The sequence below is a fragment of the Mastomys coucha genome, unplaced genomic scaffold (assembly GCF_008632895.1).
Source record: "Mastomys coucha isolate ucsf_1 unplaced genomic scaffold, UCSF_Mcou_1 pScaffold1, whole genome shotgun sequence".
In the NCBI taxonomy this organism is placed as follows: domain Eukaryota; kingdom Metazoa; phylum Chordata; class Mammalia; order Rodentia; family Muridae; genus Mastomys; species Mastomys coucha.
Genome location: NW_022196891.1, coordinates 43,388,331 through 43,407,640, shown reverse-complemented (window position 1 = coordinate 43,407,640; position 19,310 = coordinate 43,388,331). Strand labels below are relative to the sequence as shown.

The 19,310-nt window shown below is 32.2% G+C and overlaps 1 protein-coding gene across 4 annotated transcripts in view; it reads right to left on the bottom strand.

Moving 5' to 3' along the window:
* Positions 1-19,310, bottom strand: part of Brinp3 (BMP/retinoic acid inducible neural specific 3) — a 375,633-nt gene that overhangs the window by 325,711 nt on the left and 30,612 nt on the right. Inside the window, exon 1 of one of the 4 annotated variants that reach the window (XM_031384449.1) lies at positions 2,588-2,649. The exons of the other annotated variants lie outside the window; for them this stretch is intronic. The gene's annotated coding sequence lies outside the window, so the exon portion shown is untranslated. Of the gene's footprint in view, positions 1-2,587; positions 2,650-19,310 lie in introns of those variants that run through there. 4 annotated transcript variants of the gene reach the window in all.

Here is a 19,310-nt window from a genome sequence, read left to right as displayed (position 1 = left end):
AGCTTAAATTTAATAAAATATAGAATTTCATTAGCAGAGAAATGTAAGTGTCCATTCATGGAAAATGGCTCTTTTAAAAGATAAAAACTTGAATAATTTTGCATATTGTTTGTAAAACTTTGGCAAACATTAGATATTAGCGATTTGAATAAAAATCCTAGGATAACTATAAATTCAACACAGTTATAATTAAACAAAATCTCCACCCAAACAGAGAATTAAATTAGTTCCATCGATAGAAAAAAAAGTTACTTAATCTAGAAGCTTCAAATGCAGCCAAAATCCTGAGGTCTTACAGAATAAATATGAGAATTGTGTGCTGTTAATCCAGACTTAACAAAATCCAAAAGCTAACACCGTGATTTTAAAAGCTGTAATGGTACGAAATCTTTTCCAAGATATGATCTTGACAACATGGTATGCTGGTCTTCAGGCCAGACATTACTGTGTATGCTTCTGAACAAATCCTTCAGATTCACTGAGTTCCACTTTCATTTTTTAAATGTAGTACAGATGGATTTCCAGAGAAAAAAAGTGGGCGTCAATATGAAGTAATGAATGTATTATTCATAATTTTAGATTCTCTGTGACCAGTTTTTCTTTATATTGTATTAGAAATGCTAATCATATTCATTTCTTTTTTTAGCATTAAAATGTTGCCAATTGTTTCTAAAATGTTTATCAATAAGTTGGCCAATCTGTTCTCTTTCAAGAAAGAAGTTTCTGTTTCTTCTCTGTGTTTTCCTGAAACCCTAACATTTCAAGAAAGGACAAGATCTATTTTCTAACTCTGTTACTAATAAAATATTGCTTGGAAATAATTATTAAATTTTTACACAAAGTTTTCCAATCAGAGGAGTGAAAAACCATCATTGTATTTAGGGTGCAACTCAAGAGTTAAATGAGGTCACCCCTAGAATATTAAATGTTATGCCTATAGCCATTCACATGGTACTGGTCTTTGAAACCTAATTCCTTAGCCATTTTCAGTGCAAAGATGTCTATATTTTGAATCTAGAGTGCAAAAGATCATAATACTCTAATTACCTATGAATCTCAAAAAACAGAAAAACTTGGTTCTATATCATTAAATTGTATGAAAATTAATATTGATAGTAGTATTGGGGATAATTCAAATAGTTTGCACATACTATAAAATTCCACCAACATATCATATCATTTACAAATACTTGTGATTTTTAAGCTAAAACAAAAACATTCTCATTATTACCATATTTAAATTTCAGTATATTCTCACATTCTGCATTTCAATTTCTATATTGAATTCTATCACAGAAAATCTAGAAATTTGTATCAGATTTTTGAACAGCAAGAAGTTTGCATTTTGGGCCTATTTAAGACAATGAGCTCTTACTTATCTCAATGGAAAAAAATGAAGAAATTGGTTGGCCTTAAATGTCTTCTCCCCATTACATCCTCAGATTATAACATTCTTCCTCTTTCTTTTATAAAATTAATATTTTATTTATTTTCATTCAAAATCTTTCTCCTTCCTCCCAATTTCCCCTCATGATGAGCAGGGTTTTGGAATTAGGATTGTTGCAGCTACTGAAAGGGTGACATATGAGGCATGAGAAAATGTTGGAGCAGTGTTTGAGTTATGAAGGGTTAAATATTTTTTATGCTTATTTTGGCAGTGGTGGTTTTTTATTTCTGAAAGCAGGCCACATCTATTTCAGAAATGAACCTACACACCTTTAGTCACTTGATCTTTGACAAAGGAGCCAAAAACCATACAGTGGAAAAGAAATACAGCATTTTTAACAAATGATGTTGTTTCAACTGACAGCATGAAAAAGAATGCAAATTGATTCATTCTTATCTCCTTGTACAAAGCTCAAGTCCAAGTGGATCAATGACCTCCATATAAAATGAGATATGATTAATCTAATAGAAGTAGGAAAGATCCTAAAACACATTGGCACAGAGAAATTTTCCTGAACAGAACACCAATTGCTTATGCTCTAAGATCAAGTTATTGCGAAATGGAACCTCATAAATTTGAAAAGCTTATATAAGGCGAAGGACACTGTCAGTAGGACAAAACGGCAACCCATAGAATGGGAAAATATCTGAGATAACATCCAAAATATACAAAGAACTCAAGAAGTTATACTCCAGAGAACCAAATACCTTATTAAAAAATGGGGTACAGAGCAAAACAGAGAATTCTCAGCTGAGTAATCTCGAATGGCTGAAAAGCATTATAAAAAGATGTTCAACATTCTTAGTCACTAGGGAAATGGAAATCAAATGACCCTGAGATTCCAACTCCTTCCAATCCGAATGGCTAGGATCAAAAACTCAGGTAACAGCAGATCCTGGAGAGGATGTGGAGGAAGGAACATGCCTCCATTGCTGTCGGGGTTGCAAGCTGGTACAACCACTCTGGATACGTTTCAATCAATATACAATTTTAACAACGATAGCAACCAGCTAGAGTCAGTTCATAGTTCTGGTTCTGGGTTCCAGAACCATGAAAAGCCCAATGTAGCACACAGACTGAATTCCGTTTACTTAACATAATGCCGTAGAGGTAATATTTTCCCGCCTTACGAATACTTACATATATACATACACTAAGTCTGAAGTGTCCCTCCCTAAGGCTTGTAACACTGATAGCAGATAAGGCCGTTACACTCATGAATCTTGAAATTATGGTGCTTTTTCTACATTTAGAATACTGAGGAGGAAAATTCTGTAGTCCCTTAAGAATGGATCCTACCTTATGCTTATTTGTGTTATACAGTAGAACTTTTCTTATTGATTAGGCTAGCTAATAATTTTATTTGTCCTTTTTTGTTCTTATTTACAGGTTTTGTTGTTAGATTTTAAAATATCAAAATATCACTCTATCAGTAAATAAAACATATACACTTATCACACATTGACACTTTTATTCTAAAGACTTTGTTTTCATTTACTAGTAGAACAGCTTCATTTGTTCCTTGATGGTTTAATAACATACCATTACTGTAATACAATATTGATAACACATAACATGTTTATGTGTTTCACTATGTGTTTCATATTTCATTATGTCCTTATTAATTTCAGTTTTTGTATATCACTATGTGTATATAGAGAGGGATACATCATCTTCCAGAAGAATATATATCTTTTATAACATTAGAAAAAAAATGTAAGTACTGTGTCAGTTGATATATATATATATATATATATATATATATATATATATATATAAAATAGATTTTTGTATAAGATTGAAATACATGGTGGAAGTTCCTAATAGTCTTTTTACTTTTTGTTAAAGTGCATACATATAAACTTATTATTCTTATGATTTCCATTCCCATTTTTCTATATCCATTCATAAACACTAAGCCTCAAAATACAACTTTATGCTGACCAGGGTCATTTAAAATAGGAACAGACTAATTGTATTAAGGACAACAGAGCCATGTAAAGTGGTGAAGAACATTGCTAGTAATTTATAATTAAATGTATATAGACTGCATAGATTTTTTCTTTAAAGTGAAAGGCAAGTTTTCCTGATAATAAAGACATGTATACCTATTGGGTACCATTTGAGCTTTTGATAGGTGTCGGCATTATGCAATGTTTAATTAAGGCCAAATATATCTATCACCTTAACTTTTTTATTATTTTTGGTGAAAACATTTAGCCTATTTAATTCTAACTCTTTGAACTTTATCATACATTATTATTTTGTGTGTATAGTCACACATATGCTTCTTATTTCTACAGTGACTTACTATAACATTTCAGCTCCGTGCCATCAGGAAATGGCTGATTTAACTGTAATGTAGGATAGAAACTCTGCCCAATATCCTGTCTTTCTGTTGTCCATTTAAGAACTGAGAGATAATAAGGGCAGTCTGTTATACTGGGTATAATCATTGAATCATTTTCATTTCAAAGTATTTAGAATATTTGAAATTTATTATAAAGAAGGTCCATAGTTATCCAGATTTACAAAAATATAAAACTGTATTGGAGACATTTATAAACATCATATATATGTGTGTATATATATGTATATATATATACACATATATATAATTATGTATATATATATATTCCATAACATTAGAAAAATTGTTAGTACTGTACCAGTTGTTGAAAAGAAGTATGCATGGTGGCCTCATATCTTTAAAACAGTGTGTAGGCAAGAAACCAAGAGAGGCAAAGAGGATTTCAATTAAGGAGAAGATGGATGAGCTGAGAGAAAACTTCAAGGGAGCAAGGAACTACAGCAATAAATAAGGATCAGATCAAAGACAGACACTAGTAAAACCGACATGTCAAATAACTACAAATGAAAAAAATAATAAAATGAGATGCTGGGTGATAGAAAATAGTTTATGAAGCCAACGAAAACAGTATGTCAAATAAGGCTATATATATATATTGCCGTCATCAAGGCACCAGGCTTTGTGTCCTTACTCTCCACTGCTCAGTTTATGCCCACGGTATAGACAACAGCATTAAGTGCGCTGGTGCTGAGCATGTCCCAGTTTGTTTCAAAAACCCCCGAATTGTTGGTTAGCAAAGAATGGTATTCCTTTCTACTCTGAGAAATCTTAGCCTATTTAACAAGAAATCGTGAATAATATTACAAGGGTTTTAATCCCACTTCTGTCCCAGAAACATGAACTATAAACTGAGTTAAGTTAAATGGATTCTGTAGAAAGAGGCTGAGGCAATGTATAATGCTGTACAACAGCTAAGTTGGCAAAACCTTTCTTTGACCTTAAAGAAGTATACTTGTTAGAATTATTTCCAAATCAATAACCATTAGACCCAAACAATGTTGATTTGTGCCTTCCTGAAAGGTAAATGGCTCAAACAAAATCATTGCAATAAAATTTTCCTCTCTACCAGTATTCATTTCAACAGGAAGCCAATAAATTTGACTCTCATGAAAAGCCAATAAATAATGAAAAGCCCAGAATTTTATTTTTAATCAGCAAAACTTTAAATGCATTGGCATGTACAGTGTCTAGTAATGCAAGAAAGTTCTGAAATTGTATATTGATATATACATTACAGGACTTGAAGATAAAGAGGAACACAGGTCAATTGGAAGATTGTAAAAGTCTCTGTGTACCCTTTAATTGGGAAGTATAATATGGACATGAATTGTTATAATGTTCATGCTTGTTTCTACAGGAATAAATAAAATATCCTTATCTTATATTTTTAATGCTATAGCCCACCACATAAAATTAAAGTTAAAAAAGGAAATGGCCTTGTCGCTGCGGCAATATTAGTTTTCTAATATGTATGTGCTTGATTTTTCATCCCACAGAGGTTTTGCCATCCTAGCATCTCATGCCTACTACAGACTCTTATTTAATTATGTGTAATCTATTAACTAAATTAAAAAATAGAGACATTTATAAAGTACACTAGAAGGAAAGATATAAAGAGGTATATCAAATTCCATTCAGACAATATAATTATTTCTTAGACATAATTTTTATTAACTAACAATAATATAGTTATTAATTAATTTGTTAAAAATAAAATTGTCAGAATATTAATGGCATTATGTACGTCAAAACAATGGGCTCCCACAACCCTAAAAGACAAAACTCAGCCGCAAGTTTCCAGTGTACAAATTAAAGAAACAAAGAGAGTTGAAAAGCAGAAGAAGCCGATTTATATTCACTGTTGTGACAAAGAGCAGAGGAGTAAAATGGTTAGTGTGTCAGTCAATCGTGGTATGTCTGAGCAGTTTTAACGGCCCTGTTATCCTCATCATGAACACATCATTGTCATTGTCTTATATCTAGTTATGGAATGTGATCATCTGTCTTGAAATGGTAAATAAGATGTCAGTCATCAATGGGAGGAGAGGCCCTTGGCCCTGTGAAGGTTCTATGCCCCAGTGTAGGGGAATGCCAGAGCCAGTAAGCAGGAGAGATTGGGGTGGTGAGTTGTGGGAGGGGGGAGGAAACAAGGGTTTGTTTTAGTTTTTGTTTTTTTTATTTTATTTTACTTTTTTTTTTTTTCTTTGGAGGGGAACTAGGGAAAGGAGATATTGTAAATAAAGAAAACATCTAATAAAAACAAAACAAAATGAAATGCCTAATAAAGAAAATATCTGATAAAAAACCATAAGATGTTGGTGATCTGTTAATGTTCAGGATGCAAATTTTCCTGGCTGGATTTCAGGTTTTATTCCCTCTTAGGAGTCCATGTAAGGAGTCAACACATTTTCTCAAAAGCAGCTTCTACATGCCTGCGTAATATGAGTTATACTTTTGTATTTTGGAGTATTATATTATGATCAAGTTATTTCACTGCTTCTCATCTTCCTCTAGGGTATCTAAATAATTGTTATTTCTTTGGTGAATATGAAAATTAAAGGATATGCTGCATAGAAAATATTGAGTGCTCCCTGGAACAATAGAAGATAGTCTAAGATACTGAATTTCCTGCCAGCTAACTCATTTATCTTTGCATCTGAGCTATGCAGATTTAAATTGCCTTGTATTTTAATTCTTACTTTCAGCTCTAAAATATTATTCCCTAGAGGTTAAGGATTTTTTCTATTATACAGACTAAAATTCTGTGAGCTGAGAAAGCAAGTCTGTATTTAAGTTATATGAGTATGGAAGATATGATTCTTGTAAGTAATTTAACAATGGACAGCTGTGTTCCCCACTGCATGAAGAGAAAATTTTGCATTATGAATTTTCATTGGAAAAAAATCTCAAGTAAAATTTAACCTTTCGAATTTTGTTATCCTTCATTCTGAATTGTATTGTAAAAGAGTGGTGGTATTCTAAACCAATGTTTTACATCAGCAGTGGATAATTACTTATGTGTCATAATAAAAATATTTTGTGAGCAGAAATTCTGTTTTTTCCACTTTTAAAAAAGAATACCTTTTTCTTCCTAATTACTCATGCCTGAAAATATATTTCTTACAGAAAGATTTATCTTGTTTAGTCTCTTTACTTTTTATAGTAAGACTTTTTAATTATTTATTTATTTTTGCAAATAATATTAGGAAGTTTTACCTTTTTTCAACTCCTTGTTACAGCATGTGTCTCAAAATCCATTCCACTACATCTATCAAACTTATCCTTTCTGGAATAATCAATGGTGTCCTAAGTATTTGATTTACTATTTTCCAATTAGTCACTTTAATTAGTCTTCACTAAATAATTCGCATATTAATTTTATTTCAGCACATATAGCTGATGAACATTCAAATTATTGAAAGATTTTACAATATATAACTATTTTTTGTTACCAATTTTAGACACAGTTGAATCTACCCACACAAGATTATTGTTTTATCCTTAGCTTTAAGAACGAGGCATACTCTCGTGGACTTTTGTCCATCCAGAGATAGAACACAAAGAAAATCTCACCTCTTCTCCTGATCTAAATTGTCATTCTCCTGAAGAACACATCACTACTTGCCTTTGAGTGGTGTCCCTAATGCCAAGTTGGAGATTAACAGTGTCTGTTTCCCATTTCTCTAATTATTTATTATTTCAAAAATCAAAATAATCAAAGTAGTAATTGCATATCCTGTGTTAGATAATTTCATTACTTTGATAGTCTTCCAAAATGAGATGCATCTTTCTCAAGAAATACAATTTCTTTGTCTCAACCTTAATTCATCCACAAGTTACTCTTTGCTTTGTTCTGCCAACACCTTTTATTTAGAGATTTTCTAGAAATTCATTTACCCTATAAAGTGGAATTTTAAAAATCACCCTTCTAAATTCACACTCTCCTGCCTAAAATTCATATTTTTTGTGAATAAAACTTTTTCAAGAACTGCTTAAGGCATTTCACAAGATGTTCATTGTAAATGTTTATTAAAATCAAACAACAAAGAAAATGGTTCAAAAATCACAAAAATCTATTTAAAACCATACTTAAAATTTATGGTAAAACTAAATAATGCATTGATTTTTTTTTTTATAAATTGGAAACCACTTTAGCTACTTTACATTTTTTTCCTTCAAACAAAATCTATTAATAAGAGATTCAAGTAGACCAAAATTTGATGTATATAGCTTAAGAATCTACAAATGACCACCTTCTGGTCATTGAATGACCCAGATGTCATTCCAGGAGAGAAAAGAGAAAAAAAATTACAGAAAATTAATGAGTGGGGTGTGGTGATGCAGAAGTCTAAAGTGGTATGCATTTTTGCTAACTATTGAGATGGTAAAGTAGTACCCATTTTTGCTAACTATTGAGATGGCAAAGTGGAACCCATTTTTGCTAACTATTGAGATGGTAAAGTAGTACCCATTTTTGCTAACTATTGAGATGGTAAAGTGGTACCCATTTTTGCTAACTATTGAGATGGTAAAATGTTGCTGTGCTGATATTTCATATGCAGCAGGAAAACTCCAAAATATACAGAAGGCATCCAGGTTAGGACACAGAAAATGTGAAGTCACTTAAAAGGTACAATGCATGGACTTGAAACACCAACAGGTCTGGAGCTTATATATAGAATAACTAGGAAGAAAAGTAATCATTGGCTAGAAGACATAAAATCCAGGTGCAATGACCTAAATTCTTATGGTGAGTCTGAAATATTTTGAGGTACAGAAGCAAAAAAAGAAAAAAAAAGAAAAAAAAAAGAAAAATAACTAATTTTCCTTACAAGTTAACAGAATCTTTGTGGATATTAGTACAAAGATAAACTGAAAACTAGGAAGACATGAAATAAATCTACAAAAAGAGCCATTTGAAAATTCAAAGCTTAAGTTACTGTATCTCTTATCATGATGGATGGATTTTAATATCTGTGTCTTACTTGGTGAAAGTATCTCCACACACATGTGTATGTGTGGGAGTACATACAAATATGCATTCACATGCACACATGCAAATAAATAACTGTACAAACAAAATTACTCTGCTATAAGAACTATACAAATCATAGGATATCTTAAATATAATGATTCCATAATTATTGCTTATTATATGTCTTTAAATATTGTGCTTCATTTTTGTTCATATCTCCATTCAAGTAGAATGACAACTAAAGCAGTCATCTATGAAAGCACACGGAGCTCATTTAAATAAAATAATAAAAATAATCAAATGACATCAGAAAAGTAAAAGGTCTAAAATACATGAGTGGTCTGAGACTTCATAATATACCTTGCACATCTGATCAATTCCAGCTTTCAGAAGGTTGATTTATAAAAAAAAGAAAAATGAGTTTTTAAAAATGAATACACATGTATAATTCAATCCTTAATGTGCTATCTTCAACTTGATTTCCTTATTACTCTCAGTTTTCCCTGGCTTGTTTTGCATTACACTAGCTTAGATTTTAATTTGGGTCGTGTTCTCACAAGAATATATATTTAGTTTTGGTAATAAAGGAAACATAAAAGTTTTATTGTTTTTGTTACTGCTGTCTTGTGGTTTTGAGACAGAATCTTCCTTTGTAACCTACCTGTGCTAGTATAACCCAGACTGGTCTCAGACTTGCAGCAATCTTTACAAAGCCCTTGCTGAAATTAGAACTGTGGGCCACTACAACAGGCTAGCACTGTTTGAGGCTTTAGTCAGAATGACAAGATGATCCGAACTGTGACTAAGAAAAAAGTCCTTGTAGCTAAAACATTTCTTCCAAAATGGGATGTCCATTAATAAGGTAAAAGAAACTAGAAAAGAATCTAAAAAGCATTAGAAGAGTAAATGGATCAATGGCAGCTTAAGTGCAGAAGGAATCCTATCCTCATAAGAAGAGCAGCGCTTATCATGCAAGATGACAAGGAGAACTTAATCTAATTTCAACAAGTTATGGCTTTCCATCATTCAAGTGCTTTCTGACAAGTGTTACTTTGTTGAGTCATCCTAAGAAAATTGTAAAGTAGATAATACCATCCACTCCCCTTACTAGTGAGAAAGTAAATAATGAATGAGTTTAAATAATTTGCTCAAGCTTTCAAGTTACCAAAGTAGCAAGGGATTAATGAAAATTTAGAGCTTTAATTAACACATGATCAGATACTTCCATATTGTCAACAAAACTGAATACACTGTATTTTCAACAAAGATCACTTGGAGAATTAGATGAAATCAACATTTGTCTCTTGAGGTTCAACAATAGGACATAAACTTATTTTATATGAACTACATTAATATTAATTGTGTATACCTGTCTTTGAACAATATCTTTTAGGCATGTTTATTTTCATCTTTATGATAATGTTCAGGAGCAATTGCAACAGAGCTCTTAGTGCTTGAGACTATAAATTTTTTTTCTCTTGGAATAATATCCTATAGATTAGAGTATTTGGAAAATTCTAATGGAAACTGACTTCACTCGAGTATGATCTTTCCCCTTTGCTTCATAATAGATGACTTCATTATTATTCAACATAGATATTCACTTCAAAGTTCTCTTTTAACAAGGTTAGGTAAATAACAGAAAGAAAATACAAACACCTAAAATCAGTCAGGCTAAGTGAAGTCATCTATACCCATAATTCTAGCATTCAAGACAGGAGCAAAAAAAGTTCAATCTTACCTCTAAATTAATTATTTAATTAAAATAACAGCTGTGACACTCATTAGCCATTTTGCCAGAAATTTCTGTAAATAACTTGGGGTTTGGCATGGCTGAGTGAGGAAAGAGAGGCCAATACCAACTAAGTTTAATGGTGACTTCTCTCCAAACCAGGACTTAAGGAAGCCAGAGTCCATATCAATGTCAAATTTAACTGGCAATAATTGAAGGGGTAAAGGCCTCAGTCCAATACTGATGGCCTAACAGTTCTCACGTTTCTTAGAGATGAGAGACTTGTGTAAAGGCTGAGTGTGTTTAGGACAAAGAGAAAGATCAGAGGATCACTTCTCAAGAGAAAGAAAATGAAAGAACTCTATTGCTAAAGCACATTTGAGTGTCTTATATGTGAGTTTTTATCATCAAAACTTTGCATTTTCAAGCTTTACCTAGGGACAACTTACATTTTTAGTGACATTTATAAAACATCAGATTCAAAAGCAGCAATGTCACTTCACATTTTATTAGTGTAGAATGTTGAAATATTGACAAAAAAATTGTGCTGTAGCTTTATGAAACAAGTAATTCAAATGTTTTTCTTTACATTGGATATGATCTATCTGTACAATACATTTCTTCAAACCTAATGAATAATTTATAAGAAATAGAGGTATCAGGGGTGTGAACAAATCAAATATATACTATTAAAATATACTTCACATGACTTGTATACCAATACAAAATTATTTATAACATGTAATGTTTCATTGAACCATTGGATAACATGGGAATTATCACAGTGAGAAATGAGTAATTGATGAAACGTTATGAATTAATTCTGCACTTTGAATACTAATCAATACATTTGTAAAGGTATAGGATATTTCTTGATTGGGATATTATATTAAATAAAACTAATTCTGAAAACGGGAGAAATTATTGCCTAAACTTGACAGATAGATTGCTCTAATGGGTATCGCTTAATTGACTGATTCTAAAAATATAATTTTCATAAGTATATGTTGGCATCAAATATTTAAATTCAAACCTAAAGGTAAGAGTTTATATGAAACTTAAGTTTGTGAATGTTATTTTTTATGATAATTACTTTAATAGATTAGTAAACTGAACAAAATTGTTTCAGCCTCAATCTAGAAAGAACAAATAAAATAAATACAGACATTCTTGAAAACTCTCCAATAAGCAACACTGTTCTTGTGCTCCTCTCTGTCCTATCTTTACTCTTGTATTCTAATAGTAGAAACTAAATTATTGTGAACATGCAATATTAAGGTTTTTTTTCTAATATATACAAATGTATATCTGTATTCCTATAATAATTGAAAATAAATAATATAATTTGGCCACAAACAGAAGCACCTTGGTGGAAATTCAGTTTTACCAAAAAAGACAGACAAACAAACAAACAAAACAAAAAACAAAAATTAGGAAGAACAATACTGCGGACTGCAAGAGAACACAGTGATAAAGCACATTCAAATATGCACAGAAAAGCATTAGGACTGGTATACTCTGAAAATAAAAAACTACAAACGGCAAGCTTACAAATCACAAAATTCTAAGGAAACAAATAGAACCGGTAATGTAGTAATTTTATTTCTAGTCTCATTCATAAGTCATATTATGACTCACTGGGCTTAGCTCTCATCTATAAAGCAGAGATCACAGTATTTTATAGGAAATGAAAATTATAAAAATTTCTAGTTGCTGTCTAGAGGTACATTTTTTTGATTTGCAGAATAACATAGTCTAAGAACCACAGTGTGCATCTGACAATGGAAAGACTTACTCCTCTCACTTTGGGTCATTCAAAATGCTAAATCCCATATTCTGCATTCACACAAAACTGGAAGGTCCTTTTAATTATTGAGCTTTCACTTCCATTTGTTATAAACTCACAACTTCAAGTGCTCGAGATTTGTCTCAGAGTCTACAATTTACCGTGATAGAGCCTGTGGCCTCAGCGTAGCATTCCTGAAATAAGACTTATCTGCTTTAGCTTGCAGTTATATTGCCCATTGTAGCAGGTGAGATTGAATTAAAGTTTGCATCTCCACAGGACTCGAGTGTTAATCTTTTTTAGGGTTTTTCAGCTGAAGTCCCGTTTAATCCATCTTTTAAAAAATGCCTGAATTTGCCAGGTGGACAGGAAAAGGGTGGCCTCACTTCAAGAAATTCAAACAAACTAAAAGGGTTATTAAGTGGATACATCATACGCTTAGGTTGCAAAAGACAATTTTTGTGTTAATTGTGTTTAAATACAATGTTTGAATTTTAAATTGGGGAAAATAATATAATTTAATTTATTAAAATAGGAAGTACAGACTAATAAACATTTAGAATAGGTTATTTTGCTATTGATATTTTTAAATACTTATATGGTTAGTTGTGTTATATAGATGTGCCTGCGTGTGAGTGTGTGTACATGAGCATAGGTACCCAAGAAGATCAGAGCCGTTGAAACACTGTGAAGAATTACAGTAGTTGCAAGCTAACTAACCTGTATTGGGAACCAAACTGTGCCTCCATGGAATAATAGCACATTCTTTTAATTGTTAAGCCGTCTTTCCAGTTCTAACTTGTACACTTTTTATTGGCTGAAACCGTTGGATAGTGTTCTTGCACAGATCAAGAGTACAAGGAGATTACATTTACTCTAAACTACACTTTTCTATGTTTGCATAAACTATAAGCTACTTTAAATCCACCATTATCAGCCTTCACACACTCTGTATAGATTGCTTCAAACAGCAACTATACTATTTTATTTTATTTTCTAATCTCTCTTTCATGTCAATAATTTCCAGAGAGCTAAGGATGCTTTTACAAAGTGAATCAGATAAGCAGATTATAGATAATTTATTTTAATATTATTCCCATGTATTTAGAAGAAAACATTAATTTATTGGACATTTAATAGAGATAGGGGCTACCTCCCTAGGTCTCTAAAACAATTTATCTAATCTTTCAAGGACTTCCAAGGCCATATTCCTTACACAGTATTTGAGAATTTTTACAGTTTTGTACTTTTAGACAATGGTTAAGAATGTGGGAGAGGTTTTAAGGTAAGAAAAATTTTCCCTTCACAATACAGTAGACTATTTATTTGTTTCAGTATTCTTAGTTGACTTTTTCCTTTAAACTAATTGGAACTTATTTTTCAAATTAAATGATGTAACTAATATTTCTCCTTATAACTTTCTCTGTAGTTAGTATTCTACCCTCTTATACAAATTAACTTTTAAAATTTACATACATATTGAGGCATATATTTGTCCTATTTTTATTTAAACAAATAATGATTAAGGGTTTATGGAATGAGAAAAACACAATATTACCTGAGATAAAGAAAATTATCTAAAAACAGCTCTCATTTGCCATATTAATCATAAATTTATAAATAGAAAATAGGAAATACAAATGTTCAATGAGCAGTTATCTTAATACAATTTTCAAATGTTTCATAAAGTAATCTGGATAACTCATCATTCAAAATACAATAGCAACCAAAAGAAAAAAAAACAACTCTAGAATACAGCAGTCTATTCAATAGAAAATCACATTAAACAAGTAGACCCTGAGATTTAGTGGGTTGAAATGATACATCTGAGGAGAGTTGAGATGACTGAACCCTAAAAGCACAGTGCCACCTACTGGAAGGTTACTAGCTTGTTTGTGTGTTTATTGAGCACATGTTATGTCCACAACCTTATTGTCTACTCTGTAACCATACTAACAGACAACATTAAATTTGTACTTGGGTTTTCTACAGTATTACAATCTATTTGCAGATCATCAAGTAGTAAATATAAATTACCATAATTATTATAATACTAGTCTTTCTGTAAGGCAAAACTTAACCTGTGTCCTGATCAGTGCCTTCAAGAGAATTAATGCTGTTGAAAGTAGCTTTTAAATGTTTACTGTGATGTTTTTAATTATACGATTAAAAAAGAAAAATAAACCTCACAAGTAGCTTAGTCTTCAGTTGTTTGAAACAAGATTATGAAAAAGCATCATTTTATTTTTATTATGAGCCAATATGATAGAGTCCTAAATATCATTTCAGTATATTTCAGTTATTTAATTATGACCCTATCTTTGTTCTGCTGTTATTTTTCCCTCTTTGTGTAAATTAAGTCAAACATTAGCACCATCAATATCACCTGAATTAATTTTCCCATAGATGCTTTTCAAAGAGATAACAATTTTGACTTTGTAGAGACTCATATTTTAATATCAAAATCCATCATTTATTTAAACAATTAGTCTGTCCTGTCATTTTTTAATATATAAAGGTCTTAAGAAGTTGGGGATATGGATCAGTTATAAAGACCGCTTACTGCCTACGAAGAAGAGTGCAGTTCAGTTTCCTGCACCCACATAGTGTCTCACAACTACTTGTAGCTCCAAGTCCAGAGAGTTAAATACACAGGTTTCCCATGTTCTTGGAGATCACATACAATCACTTAAGCGGTCAATTTGTTTTAAAAAATTACGTCTTTATTTGTTAACCATTAAATCTTTAATATTAAAGCCACTGAGTTGACTTTCATGGGGACCATTTAATGATTATGTGAGCATCAGTTCTGCCTGTGGTATATATGAGACTGACAAATTTGTGTATATCTGAGGAGCATTCTCTACAATGAAGAAGGGCCCTATAAGGTTGAAGGAAGGCTTCCCCGAAGACATAATGTAAGTCAAGCTGTACTGCCAGCTCTTAGCATAGTGATAACAAGATAAATTAACAAAGCAGCATCACCTTCCCAGGTATACCATGATCATATTCCAGAAAGCAAGATCAGTAGTGATTTTAGTTTCCTTTTAGCCCTGCAATCTCTTGTCCCTCTGCCACAAAACAGAAACCTAGCAGGGATATATTTTTTTTTTAAATTTTGTTTTGTTTTCTTTTGTTTTCCACTCATTCAAATTCATTGTTACCATAGGATCTCTTTATCAGTAGTGTTTTGAGTTGAGTGCATGTGTGTCTTCGTAGCAGCCAGGAAGGAAGGCATTTCTCAAATCGAATTTTATGAAGTCATGAGTGAGCAAAACAAATTGTAACATCTGTAATCAAATACTAGTAAGAATTAAAAATTATCAAGCCAGTAAATACATAACAGGAATGAATACTAGTTTAAATTCATGAGAAAGAGAAGACAGGAAAAAAAGAAATATATTCAGTAAGATTACATTAGGAGGAGAGCATTACAATCTCAAATTAGGATATAGTAAATGAAGGCAGGTCTGTGATCAGCTGGGTGGAGGATGAGGGACAGAATGATTTCACAAGTCTCCAAGGGAACTCACCAGGCATGAGGAGACCCTTGAGCCCACGGCACTGCCACTTTATATATCCACTTTAGATATCCATGTCTAAACTCCCCAAATTTTATACATCAAATACTTCTGTGTGAAATTTTGAAATTGATAAAGCTATGACATACAAAAATAAGGTTTCCCCTCATTAGCTACTGTTGAATTTATTGCTTGGTGTGTAATGTCCAAGATATCTTAGGGCAATTCTTCCCAAAAACTTTTTTATTAGAAAAAATTGTCGCACAAAATATACTATTAAAAATCTGACATATTTGCATGTTTGCAGTCTTATTGGTATACAATTTGCAAAAAAAAATAATAACACTATTAACTTCACTAAAACTAATGTTCACTAAAACTAATTGCCATCCAATACATTTAATCATATTTACTTTTGAGTTTTATAGTTCTAATTTTAGAAGCAATTAAGAGTTTACTTGGTATAAGTTGCTTAGAAAATGTTGAAGTAAACTGGAAAAATTAGGTCAATGTATTAAGCCTTAGATTTTACTAAATTCATTTTCATGTCAAATGGAGCTCAAAATAATTTTGATGTCGAATCTACCATAAAAGTTTTATGTTTTTCCTACTGCATAGTTTTGAACTTTCACCTTTCATAAACAGTGAAATTTTCCTTGATGTCAATAATGTGAATTTTCTTGTCTGAAAGATGAAGTGATCAATTTTGCTGGAATGAAACGTCAGAAGGAATAAGAATAGGAGGCTTTCTTATTTCCTAGCATGTGTGCTAGCTGAGGAGGATAGTACACAGGGTTGGAGCATTGTCAACAGTGCAACCTTCTACAAAGCCAGTCAGCTCGCTTCATGAGGAATTGACAGCTGTCTATGTTCCTTTCATTATAAGGGAGACAGTTTGAATTAAACTAATGACCAAAATAAGTAACTTAACTTTTTTATTCACAATATCAATTAAGAAAAATAAGATATATTTCAATGAATTATATGACCAAAAGCAAAGAAAAGATTTGGAAAGATATTGATGAGAAATCATGCCTAATCAAAACTAATTTCTTATAATAAATATTCTGTGTTCGAAATTGAAAGGAAATACCCCAAATTGCATATGTATAAGTTTTAGTGTAGCAAGGAGAGAAGTAAAGATAGGCTGAATTAATTTTCTTTTAAATTGGAATTCTTAGACTTTTTGGATGATGAGAAAGCCAGTCAATACAGAACTTTATAAAAATCTGAATTCCTCTACATATTTTAATTACTCAAAAGTAATATGCAAAGAAAGAAGCTACAGGAAATCTGGATGTCGAGGAGTATAAATCAGAGGGCATTAGCCAAGGTGTGAGTTCAAATGTGTTTTCTTGTTCAGTCATATTTACACTTCAGAAATGAATAAATCATTAGATAGTGGACAATATTTTCAGTGGAGTTTGTTCAGCCAAGTACAATAAAATTTAGCAATAACAATAGTACTAAATATGAAAGTAGTAATAAAATAATTAAAATCTATTATTAGCTCTTAATTATCCAGAGAAGGTTTTAAAACTTCATGTATATAAAGTAATGATTCATATTGGGAGATATGAGTTTGGTATTTTACAATTTGAGAGCAAAGGACTTTAAACTTGTAATTTATCCCTTTCTATTTCTAAATCAAGGACACAAAGGGGTATACTTCAAATATCTTTAAATATGCAGAATTTTAAAAGTATGTTGTATTATAATGTCCCAAAAAAGGAAATTTTATACAGATTTAGAAATGGGCCAGAGATATGGGTTTTTTTAATATTACTTTATATAACATATAATACAGTGTTGTGAGTAGTAGAAACATTAATTGCTGCCCTAAAGATAATAAAATAGGATAACTAGATTTTCTATTAAAATAGAAAATTAATGTGAGTCTAAGTAATATGTTAGTCATAGAGTCTGAATAAAGGTTGAAAGGGTAAAAATGAGAAAGAGGTTTGAAGATACAGTCTTTAAAAGTTGTGATTTGCAATTTCCCAGAGACTAGACCACCAACCAAGGAGTGTACATGGAGGGATCCATGGCTCCAGATACATATGTAGTAGAGGATGTCCTTGCCCCACAGCAATGGGAGGGGATGCCCTTGGTCCCAAGAAGGTTTAATGCCTCAGCATAGGGAGATAATAGAGCAGGAGAATGTGTGTGTGCAGGGAGCACCCTCAATACAGGCAAAGTGGAGGGGGGAGGGCATATATGGGATGGGGGTTGGTGGAGGGGTAATCTGGAAGTGGGATATCATTTGAGATGTAAATGAATGGAAGGCTTAATTTAAAAAAAAAAAAAGGAATAAAAAGTGATTTCCCCCAGATAACACATGAACAGTTATCAGTTATCAAGATGAATTCAGTCATCCTGTGCAGTTCAAGATGTTTGAGATATTTAAGGACTGGGTAGGTGATCACTTGATGAACCATTGAGAGCTGAAGACCATTCCATTGAATACTACTGAGTTTTGTAGTTATTCAATCATTATGTCCTTTGAGTTTATCTGAAAGGTACTCTTCATTTTTAAAATCATAACTGCAAAATTCCCTATTTGTTTGCTTATTGGACCTGAAAAAAAAAACCTTTTAATTGTTGAATTTAGTATTACATCAAAACATCACTATACACTTTGCAGTCAGTCTTTGAATGACTGCATTTTATAAGGAAATACTTTAATTCATTTTATTTGAGTGTGTTTATTTTAATCTAATTTTCTAGTGTGTTTTCCGATAATAGCTGTGTGTGTCTTTAAGATAAGACAGCGCACAGACACAGCTAAGCAGAGCCTTTGCTATTTTTTTAAGCTGTTGCTAATTTCAGGCTGACAGAAGAGGTAGTTTAATTAGTGAGCTGTTAATATCTATTTAAGTGAGCAGCCAGGGAAATCTCTGCTGGAGAAAGGACATGCAAATTCCTGGCCAGGCCATTCTTTCTGCCTCTTGAAGCTGTTTTAAAGGGGACTGTGCACTGATATATGAAACTATATTAAAAAATGTGGGAAAAGGTGAGCATATAAAAAGAGTTCGTGCAAACTCAAAATTTTCAGTAAGTTTTGGAGTAGTGCACATTCCAAAATATCCAAATTAGTATCTTGAAAGACCCAGGCTCTGGATGGTCTTTCCTTCAGGATCTGCTCCCAAATTTGCTTGCAGCCAACCATTGGACTGAGCATGGGGTCTCCAATGGAGGAGTTAAAGAAAGAACTGAAGGAGCAACTCCATAGCAGGAAAAAAAATTGTCAACCAATCAGACCCCTCAGAGCTCCCATGGACTGAACCATCAACCAAGGAGTACACATGGAGGGAACCATGGCTCCAGCTGCATATGTAGCAGAGGATGGCCTTGTCGGTCATCAATGGGAGGAGAGACCCTTGGTCCTGTGAAGGCTCCAAGACTCAATGTAGGGAAATGCAAGAGCAGGGAGGTGTAAGTGGGTGGGTGGGTGGGTGGGTGGGGGCACACCCTCAGA